Here is a 16659-nt window from a genome sequence, read left to right as displayed (position 1 = left end):
TGGCTGGGAGGGTGGGGGAGGGGGGTAGCTTTCCTAATTTTTTTTGTAAAACCATACTTGCTATGTAACCTTTTAATTTTTATTTTTAACAAAATTAGAAATGCACATAGTTTCAAAAGTCAAAGCATCCACAGAGTTTACGGTGAACAGTGCCCCTCCCTCCCCCCCCCCCCCCCCCCCCGGCCCCTCCATCCCACGTGCCACCTTCCCCTCTGGGTCCCTGTCCCACGTGCCACCTTCCCCTCTGGGTCCCTCCCTTCCTTGGTATTTATTTCCGGAGTTCAACGATTCCAGTCCTTGGTACCTCCCACTAACTTCCTACTAGGACACATGAGAACGCCCCCCCCCAACCCTCTGCTCCCTGCACCCTGCCCCAGTGCTGACCTCCTGCAAAGGCACTGGAGCCCTTGTGCACCCTCACACTACCTCCCTTCCAGCATCGGGCCTGTGCTTCCTGAAGTGAGTGAGGGCCTCTTTTGGTTGCTTAGTTCTCTGTGTACTCCCTGCTGATTTGCCTCCAAACTGTCCCCAAGGAAAACCACCTCCCAATCCCTCCAGCACAGCAGGAAACAGCCGAGGAGCTTGTTTTTTGCTCCACTGTCAGAACGGTTGCTCCACTCATGGGCATCCAAAAGCCATCCAGGTGCCTAGCATTCTGGGGGCCAACAGGGTAGAGGCCGGGTTCACGCTGCTCCGTCACCCGCTTGGGTGTAGCCCCACTTCCCTGTAGAACAGTCTCCCCCTCCACCCGTCCTCAGGTGCCTACTTCACCCACCAGGAGAGGAAGCTGAGCCTCAGCCAGAGGCAGGAGGGGCTTGATCGGGCTACAGGTGGGGGAGGAGGGCTGAGAACCTGGTTGCTTTCTAAACAGGCTTTCCACCAACTTCCAATTTCAGCCCCATCGTTACTGCCCCCCCCTCATTTTCAGGGGCACATGGCAAAGTCATTCCCGAGACTTGGGGGTCTGTCTGCAGTGCAATCCGTGTTCCAGACCCCCCAGCACAAGCGTGTGCAAGCCTCCCCACTTTCTGTTCTCAGATCTGCTAGGTCCCTCTGTTTGTCCATCTGCTTCCTGAACTCCCAAATCCTGTCATCTGGCCTCTTCCTCTTAAAAATATCTCACCTGTCATTTTAGTGGGTTCTTAAGAAGCAGCAAAGGTCGCTCTGAATTCAATCTACCATTTTGGCTGAATGAAGGGAGGAGTTTTTTTAATTTTAAGATGGGAGTTACCGGGTCATCTTGGATGCCAACAGAAGTGGCCTGCCAGGGAGAAGGAACTGAGACGCAGAGGAGACAGGGCCTCACTGGGGCAGGAGGAAGGCCCCTGTGCAGCCCCCGGGGGCGGGGGCGGGGAGCAGCACAGCAGGACAGCTGCATCGCGGATGGGAAAGTAAAGCACCTCTTTTCTCCTTGAACCATGAGGCACAGCCATCAGCTAAGACTGAGGTCTGATTAGATTAGGAAACTGAGGAAGAAAGGCGTACAACAACTGCCTCCGATCCAGGCAAACCTACTAGGGAGGTATGGCCAGGACTCGGGTGGGCTCTGAGACCCTCTGCAGGGTGGCCCCCAGGCAGCCCACCCGAGAGAGGAAGGAAGCAGGGTCACCAACAAGAAGGACACAGCAGGGACGGAGGCCCTGATGGAGCAGTCCTAGTCCTCCTCACTGTACTCATTACAGGTGAGATTTAAAGTTCTTTTTCATATTTGCCAAATCTTCCAACTCTGCAGTGAGTTGTTATCTTAAGGCAATGCAGAAAAACACCCTATAAACATGAAACAACCAAGTTAATATTACAGAAAATAAAAGACCTCAAAGTAAATAAAAATTTCAATAGTCTTGTTAGCACTGTCTCTTAATGTCCTGATCTCCGTGTGGTCGAAGGCCCGGTTCAGAGATGTGCAGGGAGTGGGCTCCGCTACCAAGTAGCTGCGGGAGCCTCGTCCCCTCTGCAAAACTAAGTGGGATTTCAGGGCTCCCGGCCCTGTCAAAGCACAGGCATCACACAGAAGCGGCTTTACCCCAGACGACTGCCCTTCACCTCACTCTAAGGAAGTGTGAAAGGTTCTCAGGGACGTGCAAATGGAAAACCGAGTCCTTCCAAAGCTGCACTTCCCCTGGGAAACATCCTTTGCCGATGAGCTCCATTCCGGCTCGGCAGGAAGCGCACAGGAAGGCACTGCAGGACTGGGCAAGGATTGGAATCGGCTGTTTCTGCTCCAACCAACCCAGTGCTCCTAACAGCTCCCGCCTCACCTGCAGGAGAGGCCACAGGTGCCCTCTAAAAAGCTCACTCAAGCCTCCGGGAATTCCCAGAATCTGTGCTGCAACCCTCCAGAATCACGGTCTTGGCAGCCAGCCTGTGCTGCTCGTCCCAACCTCTCAGCCCCGCAGCCCGGGGCCTCCTCTCCTCGCTGGGAGCCTGAGGAGCTGTGCACACAAGACAGGGTGTCACTTGGAGCCAGCCCACCCCACCCAAGCATGCTTGCTTATTTCCAGAACTATCAGCCAGGTTCCCCATTTGCCAGGAGGAGAAACTTGGACGACACCAAATCCAGGGGGGAAAGAGGCCCAGTACATACAAGGCGTTGTTTATATGCCTGAATTCCAGAGGCCCTCCCCTCGGGATGTCTGTGAGAATTAGATCCGGATTTGCACAATTAGAGTTGGTCCCAAGCCAGTGGGGATTTGGATGTCCTCTAAGAAGCAAGCAGTATAACAGCTTTAGTTTAACAATCCAGCACTGAGAGAAAAAAGATGACCGGGCTCACTGCTCCCACACTCAGCCCCCGTGCCCTGCAGAGTGTGAACAGGCCTCAGGCCCCTGATGTGCACCCTGTTGCTCTCTGACCTCATCTCCCGCCCCCTGCCCCTCACTCACACTGCTCCAGCCACACTAGCCTCCCCGATGCTCCATGAGCATGCAGGACCCGTGGTTCCCCTCGGCCTGTAGCCCTTTGTGCTCCAGCGCCCACAGGACTCACTCCTGCACCTCCTGCAAGGCTCTGCTCAGATGCCCCTTGTCGGGGGGGGCCTAGTCAAACTGCAGGCAGCACTCCCACCCCCCTGATCCTCCCTTCCCTCCTCCACGGCCAGCATGCCCACCTGACACACTGTGATGTGTTTACTTAGCATATTTGTGTTTTGTAAGCCCCACATGGGTATGAGCCAAAGGAAGCTGGGATTTCAGAAAAGTGCCTGGCACATCACAGGCACTTGGTAAATATTTGCTAAATGAATGAAAGAACAAACAAGGCCTTTGTTTCGCTTTGTTATTAAGAACTTTCCTCTTCTAATAGCAGTCAGGACTCCGGTTCCCCTCCAGCCCCAGATACCTAGTGTTCCCCTCTCCTCACCACCACCACTGTCTCTCCCAAGGGGGCTGCTAATTAAGTCATGGCCCCTGCTGCAGGCTACAGGCTCTGGAGGCTTGGGGGACTGTGGCTCTAGTGCTCTCTGACCAGGATCAGCTGAGCACAGGACTCCGGGGTGGCTACTTGGGGCTGCCATCAAGACCACCAGGAAGGGCAGACACTGAATTCAGAGCCCACGTCTTACCAACAAGGCAGCTCCTGCTTTATCCTACCACTGTGAAGGGACTCAGGCTCGTGAGGTCAGAGGTCTGGGCTCAAATCCTGGTCTCACCACTGATGACACAGTGGTGTCATGTCGCTGAGCCTTGGAAAGGGGGCAGAACAACAGTAACTACCTCCCCGGGCACTGTGTGGACAGAGTAGGGCATTAGATGGGAAGCATCGCGATCAACAAAGCCAGCACTAATCAAGCACTTCACAAACAAGCTGCTATCATGACTACAGTAGTATTCCACGCAAGACTGCTGAAAATCAAGTTTCCTGCTGAAAACTTTTAGAAAACAACATATATAAGCTTTAGAGAAAGACATCTTAAGGATTTAAAAGGAATCATTTCAAGTTGGTTTTGTAAAACTGGAGTCAAGGCCACAAAGAGGTGTCCACACAGCCTGGGCTCACCACCATGGCCACAGCACACACCTGTCACTGCTGGCTGGTGTGCACTGTGGAAGCATGGGACAAGTGCAAGTGTCCAGCAGTGCACACTGACACTAGCCCTCAGGCCCCCTGCTGGACAGTCTGGTCAGGTGAAGGTGGAGAAAAATGTTTAACAGAAAAGAAGAAAACAGCTTCTTTTTAAATCTTGGTTCTACAAAAGTCAGAAAGAAATCATGCAAATCACTGACACTGTTAGTGCACTCTGACCTGTGAAAGGTCCCTCATGTGATGTGAAACCAGGCCATAGGAGAGGCAGCAAGACACATGGCTTTCAAGACTTTAAAAATCAACTGACTTAGAATCACTGAATTTAAATTAAACCTCTATAAAGGCATTATAAGAAGCACTACTTACATGGAACCATGGGAAGATCTCTCTCTGTAGATAGCCCTGTAAATGGGTTAAAAAAATAATTATAATTGGAAATCATACATAGAAAAAAACCCAAAGAATAATGTACCACCTTAGATGCCAAATTTTATCAAACCAAAGGAATTTATTAAAAGAATGTATTCATAAATCAGTTATTTAGGAGGTCAAAGGCAGTTTTCCAGAGGAAAAAAAAATTCCATAAAAGAGGTTAGATTCTAAACTGAGTTTGGAACCTAAGATACGGATACATGCTCAGAGCCCCAGACGCCCCTACACCCTGACCCACAGCCGTAAAGCTGATGGAAAGTGTTGGGAAAGTTTGGGAAAGTATAGATTCTCAATCCCTTGGGCCCATGGGGAGCGGTAAGGAGAAGACTGTGGGCGTGGGGGGGGCAGGTAGGTGGGACGCCTAGGGCACACCATGTGGTCTCAGCTCCGAGTCTGAACAGTGCTTTACCTGGACAGGACAAGGCACTCTGCCTTTGCAAAGACTTCATGTGTAAGTAAATGGCACTACCAAAGGCTCCTACAGGCAGCCCAAGGCCTGTATACAGTGATGACTGAAGACCGGAGGAAGATTAGAAACCCCTAACAGAGGACGTCCATCCACTTCTAGCCAAGACAGAAGAAGACAGACAGACCAGATCGACAATGAAAACCCAGACAAAAGACATGAGACAGGGTTTTTTTTTTTTTTTTTTTTTTATTCATGAGAGGCAGAGAGAGAGAGAGAGAGGCAGAGGGAGAAGCAAGCTCCCAAGGAGCAGGGAGCCCGATGCAGGACTCGATCCCAGGACCCTGGGATCATGACCTGAGCCGAAGGTAGACGCCCAACCATCTGAGCCACCCAGGCGCCCGAGACAGGGTTTTGAGACACAGGACATGATCCCCAAAGAAGGAAACAAATGTGATGCATTCTGACTGCCTAGCCTACAGCTTGGGGGAAGTTTTCTGGCTACAGTGCAGGAAGGAGGAACCCAGGCAAAGCCAGGGGAGTCCTGAGATGAGAAAATAATTGAAATTCAGGGACGCAGAGCAGCTAGAATTAGCAGGGTAGAGTACCCAAAAGGAGAGAGCTGCAGAGAGAAATGCTCCAGAGACCTCTGGGTGAATCAACTTGAGGCTTAACCTAGACACATATCAGCATGTGTGGGTGAGCAATCTATCTGAGGCCAAGGAAGGAGCCAACAGAAAGAGCAGGATAAATAGCAGCTGTGGCTCCGACAGCTCGAGGAATTGTTCACACTTCCAACAACCAGAGGAGGAAACCTTGTCACATGGGGCCACTGGCTGAGCATCTGGAAGAGCACTGCCTCAGCAGCAGGGCCATATGACCACCGACCGAGCTGATGTACTAAACCAGGTACTGCCTAACAATGTCCAACAACACAACACCCAGGAATCTAAACTTTCCAAGTAACTTAAATGCATTTCTCCAAAAAAGTTTAAAATATTTGAAAGAATACAGACTCCAACAACGTAAAATATACAATGTCTTTCACGCATTCAAAAATTACCAGGCATGCAAAGAAGCATGAAAATATATCTCATAACGAGAACAGTTGATCAATACGAAATACAAGGAAATAATTAGTACACAAGGTCCTTAAAATAGCTATTATAAAGACACTGTATATATTCAAGAAAATAGAGGATAGCACAACATGCTAAGGATAGACATGAAAATTTAAAAAAGCCCAAGTCAAACAACTGAAATGGAAAATACACTTGATGGGATTAACATCACATTAGACACTACAAAAGGAAAGACTAGTCAATGTGCAAACAAAACAATCTGAGCAGACAGAAACTATCTCAAATGAAATGTAAAGAAAGACTCCCCCCCCACAAAAAAAGCAGAAATAGAATCGGATACACACACAGACACACACACACAAATTATGTAAGTATAATGTAACTGAAGATCCAGAGGGGGAGGACAGGACGGGACAAAAAAACGTATTTCCAAAAATAACGACAAAAAAATGTTTGAAATTTGATGAAAATTATGAACCCATAAATCCAAGGTCAACAATCCCCAAGCAGAAGAAAACGTGAAGGAAATTAAACCAAGGCACATCATAATCAGCTTACCTAAAGAGAAAATCTTAAAAACACCCAGACAGAAAAGAAACAGTATGTACAGAGGGACAAAGACATGGTGAACAGAGTTCTCAGAGACAGTGCAAGCCAGAAACCAGTAGAATGACATCTCTAAAGTAATGAAGGACAAAACTGTCAACCTGAAATACCATACATAATGAAAATAACTTTCAAATACAAATGCAAAATGAAGACTTTTTCCAACAAACAAAAGCTAAAATAATTCATCACCAACACACTTTAACTACAAACTAAGTCCATCACACAAGAGGAAAATAATATCAAAAGGAAATCCAGATCTACAAAAAGAAATGAAAAGTACCGGAAACAAAACTCATGAATATACAAGCTTTTTTCTTAATTTTAAGATTGTTTTAAAAGATAACAGACTATTTAAAGCAAAAATAATAACAATGTAGGATGGGGTTTATAAAATGTAAAAGTAAATGTCTTGGCAATAATAACATAAAGGCCAAGAGAAGTGAGATGGAAGTATACTGTTGTTCGGTTTTATACCCTTAAGTGGATGAGTATAATATTACTTGAAAACAGATGGTGATAAGGATATACGCAATGAATCTCAAGCAACCTCTTGAAGAGATATGACTAATAAGTTAGTAAAGGTGCTAGAATTGATCATAAAAAGTACTCAGTCCGGGATGCCTGCGTGGCTCAGTCAGTTGAGTGTCTGCCTTCAGCTCAGGTCATGATCCCAGGGTCCTGGGATTGAGTCCCACGTTGGGCTCCTTGCTCAGCAGGGAGCCTGCTTCTCCCTCTGCCTGTCACTCCCCCTGCTTGTGCACATGCTCTCTCTCTCTCTCTCTGTGACAGATAAATAAAATCTTTTAAAAAATAAAAATAAAAAGTACTTAGTCCATTATAAAGCAGAAAAAGAGGACTAATAACAACAGGGACAAATAAAAAAATGGCAAAATGATAGTTTAAACATAATCATATCAATAATCACATTAAATATAAATGGTATAAACACCCTAATTAAAATGAAGAGATCTTAAGAGTGGATTAAAAAACCCAGAAGATTAAATACAAATATACAAATAGGTTGAAAGAAAAAGATTAGAAAAGATGTACCATGCTAGCCCTAATCAAAAGAAAGATGAAATGGCTATATTAACATCAGAAAAAGTAGGGCGCCTGGGTGGCTCAGTTGGTTAAGCGACTGCCTTCGGCTCAGGTCATGATCCTGGAGTCCCGGGATCGAGTCCCACATCGGGCTCCCTGCTCAGCAGGGAGTCTGCTTCTCCCTCTGACCCTCTTCCCTCTCCTGCTTTCTATCTCTCGTTCTCTCTCTCTCAAATAAATAAATAAAAATCTTTAAAAAAAAAAAAAAAAAAAAAAAAAAAAAAAAAAAAAAGTAGGTATCAGAGCAAAGCAAAGAATACTATCAGAAGTAAAGGGCATTACATAATCATAAAGGATCAAACAACTAAACAGAAGATCAATAAAGGATATTTAGACTTAAACAACACTATCAACCAACATGACCTAATTGACATTTACAGAGCATTCTACACAATAACAAAACAATACACGGTATTTTAAGTGATCATGGAATATTTTCAAAGACCATATTCTGAGCCATTTTTAAAAGTCTTAATAAACTTAAAAGATTGAAATCAGATGTAGTATGTTCCCTGACCACCATGGAATTCGATCAGAAATCAATAACAGAAAAATAGAACACTTATAAGTAACACATGAGTCAAAAAGAAATCAGAGCGGAAACTAGAAAGCATTTTTACCTGACTAAAAATGAAAACACAACATATCAAAATGTGTGGTATGCAGCAAAAGCAGTACCATGAGGAAAATTTATAGCACTAAAATGCCTAGATTAGGAAAAAAGAAAGTTCTCAACAGCCTAAGCTTCTACTATATAAAACTAGAAAGAAAAAGAGAGAGCAAATTAAGTCCAAAGTAAGCAGAAGAAAAAAATTAAGAATAGAAATAAATGAGCTGAAAGGCAATTACAAAAAAAATACAGAATTATTAAATCATTATGTTGCATATCTGAAACAAATGTAACACTGTGTCAACCATACTTCAATTGAAAAACAATACACAAAAGTAATGAAATCCAAAATTGGTTCTTTGAGATCAATAATATTGATAAACATCTAGCCATACTCACCAGGAAAAAAAAGAGAGAAGACACAGATTACCAGTCTCAATAATGATAAACAGAATACTATTGAGACAAGGCCACTAAAAAGATAGTTAAGTTGAAACCACCACGTGGAACCATTTCACACCTACTAGGATGGCTATAATTGAAGCACCAGAAAAGAACATGTGTTGGGACACCTGGGTGGCTCAGTCGTTAAGCATCTGCCTTTGGCTCAGGTCATGGTCCCGGGGTCCTGGGATCGAGTCCCACATCGGGCTCCCTGCTCAGCGGGAAGCGTGCCTATCCCTCTCCCACTCCCCGTGCTGTGTTCCCTCTCTCGCTGTCTCTCTCTGTCAAATAAATAAAATCTTAAAAAAAAAAGAACATGTGTTGGTGAGAAACAGGCACCTTGACACATCACTGGTGTGAGTGTAAAGCTGTGCACCACCTATGGAAGAGTTTGCCAATTCCTCAGAAAGGTAACAGAATTACCACAACTCAGCAATTTCACATCAAGTTACACATCCAAAAGAACTGATATCAGGGAGTCAAACAGATACTTGTTCATAGCCTCATTATTCTACAATGGCCAAAATATGGAAACTCAAGAGTCCATCAGTGGATGAACTGATAAACTGTAATATATCCATACAATGGAATATTCTGCAGCCATGAAAAAAAGGAAGTACTGATCCACACTACAACTCAGATGAACCTTGAAAACATGACACTAAATGAAAGAAGCCAGACACAAACGGTCATACACTATATGATTCCATTTATATGAAATACCCAGAATAGGTCAATCCAAAGAGACAGAAAGCAGATTTGTGGTGTCCAGGGGATGGGGAAAGAGGAAATGGAAAGTGATTACTTAATCAGTGTGGAGCATTTCTCTGGGATGATGAAAAAGTTTTGAAAAAGACTGAAACTGGGTGGTCACTGCACAACACTGTGATTGCACTGAATTGCACACTTTAAAATGATTAATTGCATGTTACGTGAATTTCATGCCAATCAATCAATAAATAAAACAGACTGTAATAAGGGAATGTTAGGATCTATTTCATGGCAATAAATTTAATAACACAGAGGGAACAAATGCTTAGAAGAACCAAGCCATCCAAACTCACTCAAGAAGGTTATATGAAACCCTATATGTATTCAAGAAATTGAACTCAAGTTAAAAACCTTCCTACCAAAAAAAGATGGCTTCAGTGGTAAATTCTACCAAATATTCAAGGAAAAGATAAGACAAATTCCTTACTAACTCATCCTGAAAATTTAATATAAGAGAACACTTCCCAACTCATTCAATGAGGCAAGTATATTAACTTGATATCAAAATCAGAAAAATACACTAAAAGTAAACACACCGATATTCTTCATAAATACAGTTGCAAAAATTCTTAAATTTTAGCATATCAAACCATGTAATATAAAAAAAATGTGTTATGACAAAGTGGATTTCAACCCAGGAATGCAATTGGTTTAATATTTTTTTTAAATCAATATAACTAAGTTATATGGGTGGGCCATATAAACAGACTCAAAAAGGAAACTATACAATTGTCTCCACAGACGCAGAAAAAGCATTTGACAAAATTCAATTATCACTCATGAAAAACTTCTCTGCAAACCCAGACTGTTAAGAGCATTTTCCGCGCCTGACAAAGGAGCTCCAGCTGGAATACACAGCTAACATCATACATTATGGTGAGAGACTGATGTATACCCTCAAGATCAGGAACAAAGCTAAGGATGTTGTCCCCTCTGAGCACTTCCATTCAACAAGATGTCAATCGCATCAAGGTGATCTATCAATTCAGTGCAGTCTCAATCAAAATCAGAACAGGCTATGTGGATTCTAAAATGTGTATGGAAATATGAAGGAAATAAAACAGCCTGAACAACTTTGAGAACGGGAACAAAGTAGGAGAACTTATACTGCCTTATTCCAAGATTTATTATAAAGCTACAGCAATAAAGACAGATTGATCAAAAGGAACAGGGTGGTCCAGAAATAGTCTACACTTTGTTAACCACATTTTTAGTTTTCTATGTTCTTATGCTCTGACATCTGGGCCTTGCTGACCCTCGAGGGACTGTCCCCCTAGAGTTAGCCAGTTCCAGACAGGATAAATAACTCACCCCAGGAGCAAACCAACCAATCCCACCCACCCCCACCTCCTCTATGGGGCTCTCACTCTGGGCCACCATCCCCCTGCTCTAATCACCCCAGGGCCAGGGACCAGATAACCAGGGACAGCCCCTATGCCCTAGGGCCTGCTGAAATTGTTCAAACTAGCCAAACTTAAGCCTGCAGACCCTGCCTCACCTGTTCCTCCCATAGAAACCACAATAAAACTCTTGCCCACATTTTCTCCTCACGGCCTCTGCCTCCTGACGGACCCTGGTGCTTCCTCGTGGGGCCCTTGGTGGCCTGCCTCCTGTTTCTTGGGACCTCTGAGCACCAACTTCCTCCTTCATGACAGTCATTTCCATGTCGGCCTTTCTTACCACTCCTGATTAAAATAAGTCCCAGGTACCCTTGAAAACACACACACATACACGGCCAAATGATTTTTGACAAAGGTTCCAAGGTGACTGAATGGGTAAAGGATAGTATTTTTAACAGATGCTGAAACAATTAGACACCATATACAAAAAAAGAAAAAAGGATCTTGACATTTTCTTCCCATTCTATATAAAATTATTCAAGATAGATCATAGACTTAAATACAATAGCTGAAACTATAAGACCTCTAAAAGAAAGAAAGAACAAGAGGAAATCTTACAGACCTCTGGTTTCACAAGGAATTCTTACGTGATGCAAAAGACATGATGTATGAAAGGAAAAAATGGATAAATTGGATGTTATCAAAATTTAAAACTTTTGATCAAAAGGCACCGCTATAAAAATGACGAGTGAAGCGGCAGATCAGAACAGTGCCCCATAAAGGACTGTCCAGAACACACGGAACTCTCAAAATTTAATAAGAAAACAAAAACCATTTTTAAAATGGGTTAAATATTTAATCGAATACTTCACCAAAGTCAGCATAGGGATTGCACACACGCACATGGAAAGCAGGCCGTGCAGACCAGCCAGCACCCAGCACAGGAGTGGGGTGTGCAGGTCACATGGAGAGTTTTCCTCCAAATCCTGAATGCCATGGGAGAAGAAATTTAAAAGAGACAAACCTCCAAGAGGGAGACCTAAATGTCCAAAATGGCTGCACTGTCTGCTGAACAGGGACAGGCAGCCCTGGCTGGATCAAGTGCTCCCAGCAGCTTGCAGAGCACCGGCAGGAGGAAGTGCAGGCCCCAGGGGATGGGGGGCGGGGTAGGCACCACCAGTGCCCCTGAGCACACAGTGAGCACCAACCCCTCAGGCCTCCAGCCTCCAGCTTCTGGGGTTGGACTGGGGGAGCTCTGCTCCTCTCCACTGACTATACTCCCTTCTGCAGGTGAGCCCATCCAGTCCATAGCCATAGATACACATTTTCCACTGGACTCCCTAAATCCAACTCCCTGCCCTGCCCTCGCCCCTAAGCCTCGGCATCAACTGCCCACCTGACCAAGCAACTGGGATGTCTAGATTAAAGTCCAAGACCAACCCCTGACAATCCCAAGGTCATCGCACCTCAGGTGCTCAGCCCCCTGGGAGTCACTCCAATCCTCTTCACCAGCCTCCCTGACCCATCCTCCAGCAAGTCCATCAGCTCTGCCTTAGCACAGCCTCTGACCTAGCCCTGGTACCCACCATGCCCACCATCTGCCCTCCTGCAGGCTGTAGCCGCACAACCAAACCCACCTTCCCGCAGCCAGAATGAGCTTCAGACACCCCGCTGTGCTGAGGAGTAACACAAGAACCCCTTGGAAGGAAGGCCGACAGCCACCACTGCTCTCCAAAGCACATTTCAGCCACCCTTCGCTCGCTGCCCCCACTGCCCTCCCACGTTGCTCTCTCACCACCCAGCCACTGCTGCAGCCACACCGTGTGTAAGCCCTGTCATGCCACCAGCCTGACCACCACCTCCTCTGAAAGGCCTCCTGGGCTACCTGGCAGGTGCTCCCCAACTCCTCACCAGTCTTCCTGCTCTGATACATCTGCCATGCACCACTGCATTTTTAACTTATTTCTCTTGACTCTTGTCTCTCACCCCCACCAGAAGTGAGCCCCAGGGGGGCAGGGACGGAGCTCCAGGAAGAGCACTAGGTGGGAGGCAAGTCCCCTGTGCATGTTGGACAGACGGGTGCACGTGCGAAGAGACGTAAGGACAGACAGGCAGTGCACCAAGCAGGGGCCTGCACGCAGGTCAGGACTCCCCTCCCTGAGTGAGGGGCAAGACTCCGAAGGACAACAGGCAGAACTGTACGTGTGCTGGGAGGCTCAGGATGTGCCTACCTCGACATCTGTACGTATTCTCTCTTTTGTTCAAAAGAACAGAATAAAATAACACTTACTGGATGGGGAGAGGGAACAAGAGAAGACATTGTACCTACCATGAGAGACTTGCAAGTCCAAACACAATCAGCGTGGGTCTGATCGGACTCGGTCACTTGTTCAGAGTTCAGGGCACTGTGGCGCTCACGTGGCCCAGGCGAACACCACTGCTGACCACGCCTGGGCCACATGAGCCACCCAGAGTGCAGGTTTTCCCCTTCATCCCTGGTTGGAAAATGACTGACGGTGCAGCATCGCAAATGCAACCACACATAACCACAACAGAATTTTAGCATTAGAAACACATTTTAAAAGCACTGACTAGAAATGAGGCAAAATCAACAAGCAAAATTCTATTCCTTTCGTGAATTTAGCCATAGATGCAAATAATAGTAATGTTCTTATTTGAACTACTGTTTGTAATTTCCCTACTGTTAGGTGCAGAGGAATTCTGTAGAATCTTAGTATTCCAACCAGAGCATCTACCAGAAATAGAAGCCCTCCTTTCCTGAAGGTGCTTCTCCCACAGCCTCCTCAGACCAGAGCAGCCTCCGTGTTCCAATAGCCTGAAATCACTCTGCGGACAACTCAGGGAGGGAGGGTGTTCTTCTGGAATCCACTGAGGCCCCCATCCCAACCACAGGGCCCCCTGCCATTTGCCTTTTCCCTCACCCATGGCCACCCACACAAATCCACACAGCTGATACCCCTTGTCATCCTCACACTGCCATGGATGCTGCTGACACTTTTCATCAGAGTTTTAATATTCATGTTACAGAATGGCCCGGCCCATGGCTATGAAGGCAGGGAGAGTCCTTGCTGTCCCCCTCACTGGGACCCCACAGGCTCCACTTCTCCTTCCAACATGGAGTTGGCTTCTGGGGCTCCCCCATCAGAGGAGGATGAGCGAGCAGAGACCAGCAGAATGGGGGCAGTGGCCATGGACCACCATGTGGAATGTTTTAGGCCACCACTTCCAAAGGCCACTTAATGGTGACCTGGGGTAATGCTAGTGGGTTTGCAGCAGGACACACTTGGAAATGCAGCTCCCAGGAATCTGCTCATAGGTCCTGTTTGTCCTAAATGGGAGCTCACATTTTGACAGATCTCAATAAAGGAAGATGAGCAAACGCCACTTTTTTACCCATAGACCATACTAAAGATCTGACTTCAGGAGGAAGACAGCCTTGACTCCAAATTTCTCCAGATCTGAGGGACAGAGTATCTCACTAACCCACCCCCTGCAGCAGAATGAACTTTGAATTCTTCAGTGCCAACAAGAGTCAGGGGTAACTAGGGTTTAAAAGAGCTTCTGTAGTGGGAAGGACGGGCAAGGATGATTCAGCTTCACTCTCATCACAGAATCCACCAATGCAATTACCCTTTCTAAGTAATTATACTCTTAGAGATGGTCTCAGGAGAAAAGAGAAGGAGATAGCCAGGGGGCTGAGCTTCTTTACTCCTCCACCTCAAAAAACAGCATCTAGAGGTCAGTGCATGGTGGTGACATGGTCAATAAGGCCAAGGAGCACAGACCTTGAGAGCCCCTGCATACTGGGCCCGCCTTGCTCCCTGGCCCAGGACAGCAGGCCCTCTCATCTGGCCACATACCAGTGACTATGTGCTTTCACTGCTTAGAAGATCAGGCTTGTGCCCAATGGGGAGGGCATATTTTTTGTTTCATTTTTCCATTTAATAGATCATACTCTGTGAATACAGATTATGTACATCCATGTTTCAACATTTTTATATTATACTGACAAGCTTTATTCACTATGAACTTGTAATCATAAATAAAAGGATTTTTGTTTCAATCTCAGTTAGTAAATGGGCTTATTAAATTAAAATTTTAAACTCCATTATTTTTACCTCCTTGGCTTTCTGAGTGGGTCACTCTCACTACCAGAGTCAGACACAGGAGATCTGTGTGGGCTCTCACCAGGCACTGAAGTTGCCTAAAATACATCTACTAGACTTTCTGGACAACTCCCCAAATACAAGGGTTTCAATCAGTGACAGAGGGTGAGTCCTGCACACCCAGGCCCTGGAACACCTGACAAGAGAGGCTGCCCCACATGGGTGTCCCGCCATACGCACAGATTCTATCTTTGTGACAACAAAACACATGCCTGCTCTTTGTACAGAAAGTGCAGAAAAGTGCAAGAAATATATTTAAAAGCACCTGCAACTCCCAGACGAAAACACTGACAGCAGTAAACTTCTATTTTCTTCTAGAAGTTTTTCATTATAACATTTACCTATATATATTTTTTAATTTTTTTAAAGATTGATTTATTTGAGAGAGAGAGCACACACACACAGGAGCAGGAGGGGCAGAGGGAGAGGGAGGGAGAATCTCAAGCAGGTTCTGGGCTGAGCATGGAGCCCAGCACAGGGCTCGATCCCATGACCCTGAGATCAGGGCCTGAGCCAAAACCAAGAGTTGGACGCTTAACTAACTGCACTACCCAGGAGCTCCCTATATATTTTTTAAACAAAATGAAATAATTATATGTGCTTTCAGAACAATGTAATATATCTGTGTCTGTAGTACCTGTAGAAAATGTTTGTAACAGCTTGTTTTTAGGCTTTTAATAATGTTTATTGATACCTGAAGAAATCTGTCCATAAAAATAAAACTTATCTACTATTTGAAATTACTTGCATTGCTTTTATGCTTAGAAAATGCTTCTGCATACCAGAATACCAGAGATCAGAGTAATTTTCATATAATTCTTCTCTAATTAAAAAAACATATTATTTCTCCTATGATTGTAAAAATGATATTTGTTCAGTTAGGAAAATTTAGAAAACTCAAAAATGTGTGAACATAGATACCAGCAGTGGTCCCAGATCTCAGAAACAGACACCATAAGCTTTTGGTTGTATCTCCTTGAGGCCTTTAAAATACACACATACACACACACGTATAGGCACACACACAAACCTCAATATTTCATGTCATATATACTGTTTTTATACGTATTTTGACTTCATATGCTGGGTGCATTTTTTCATGCCATGAGTCATTCCTACAAATGCTAACAGCTGCCTAATATTCTCTGTGTTATAGAAGAACAGTAACTGAATTTACTAAATCCTCTATTATTGGGCCTTCAGGCTGCTTCCACTTGTTAATTATTTAAATTAATGCCGCAGTGAACATCCCCTATGATTGTTTCCTGAAGACGAATTCTTGAGTCAGCCAAAGTGCCTGAGAATTTCAGAGCCCCTGACACACAAAGATGAAGAGCCCCCAGGCCCCCACCTCTGTCCAGTCACTCTCTGAGACACCAAGTGACATGTGACAGTCTGGTCTCTGTGATTCTGTGCCAAAACTCTATTATAAACTTCCCCAAAATATATACCAATAAGGCGGTCGAAGAATGATGTGCGTGCATTTATCCTTTAGTACTGAGGGGCAGCATCTTTCCATGTTTGCTGATATCTCTGCTCCTTCCATAAACTGCCTGCTCAAAATCCAGCAACAAAGTCACTGGGTGCGAATCTATGAAACACATGAAGATAAAAAAGAGGAGGGATGCACATTAATTTCTGGTCAAAGTCTCAGCA

Source organism: Zalophus californianus, chromosome 5, assembly GCF_009762305.2.
Source record: "Zalophus californianus isolate mZalCal1 chromosome 5, mZalCal1.pri.v2, whole genome shotgun sequence".
Lineage (NCBI taxonomy): Eukaryota > Metazoa > Chordata > Mammalia > Carnivora > Otariidae > Zalophus > Zalophus californianus.
This window is presented reverse-complemented; position numbering follows the sequence as displayed.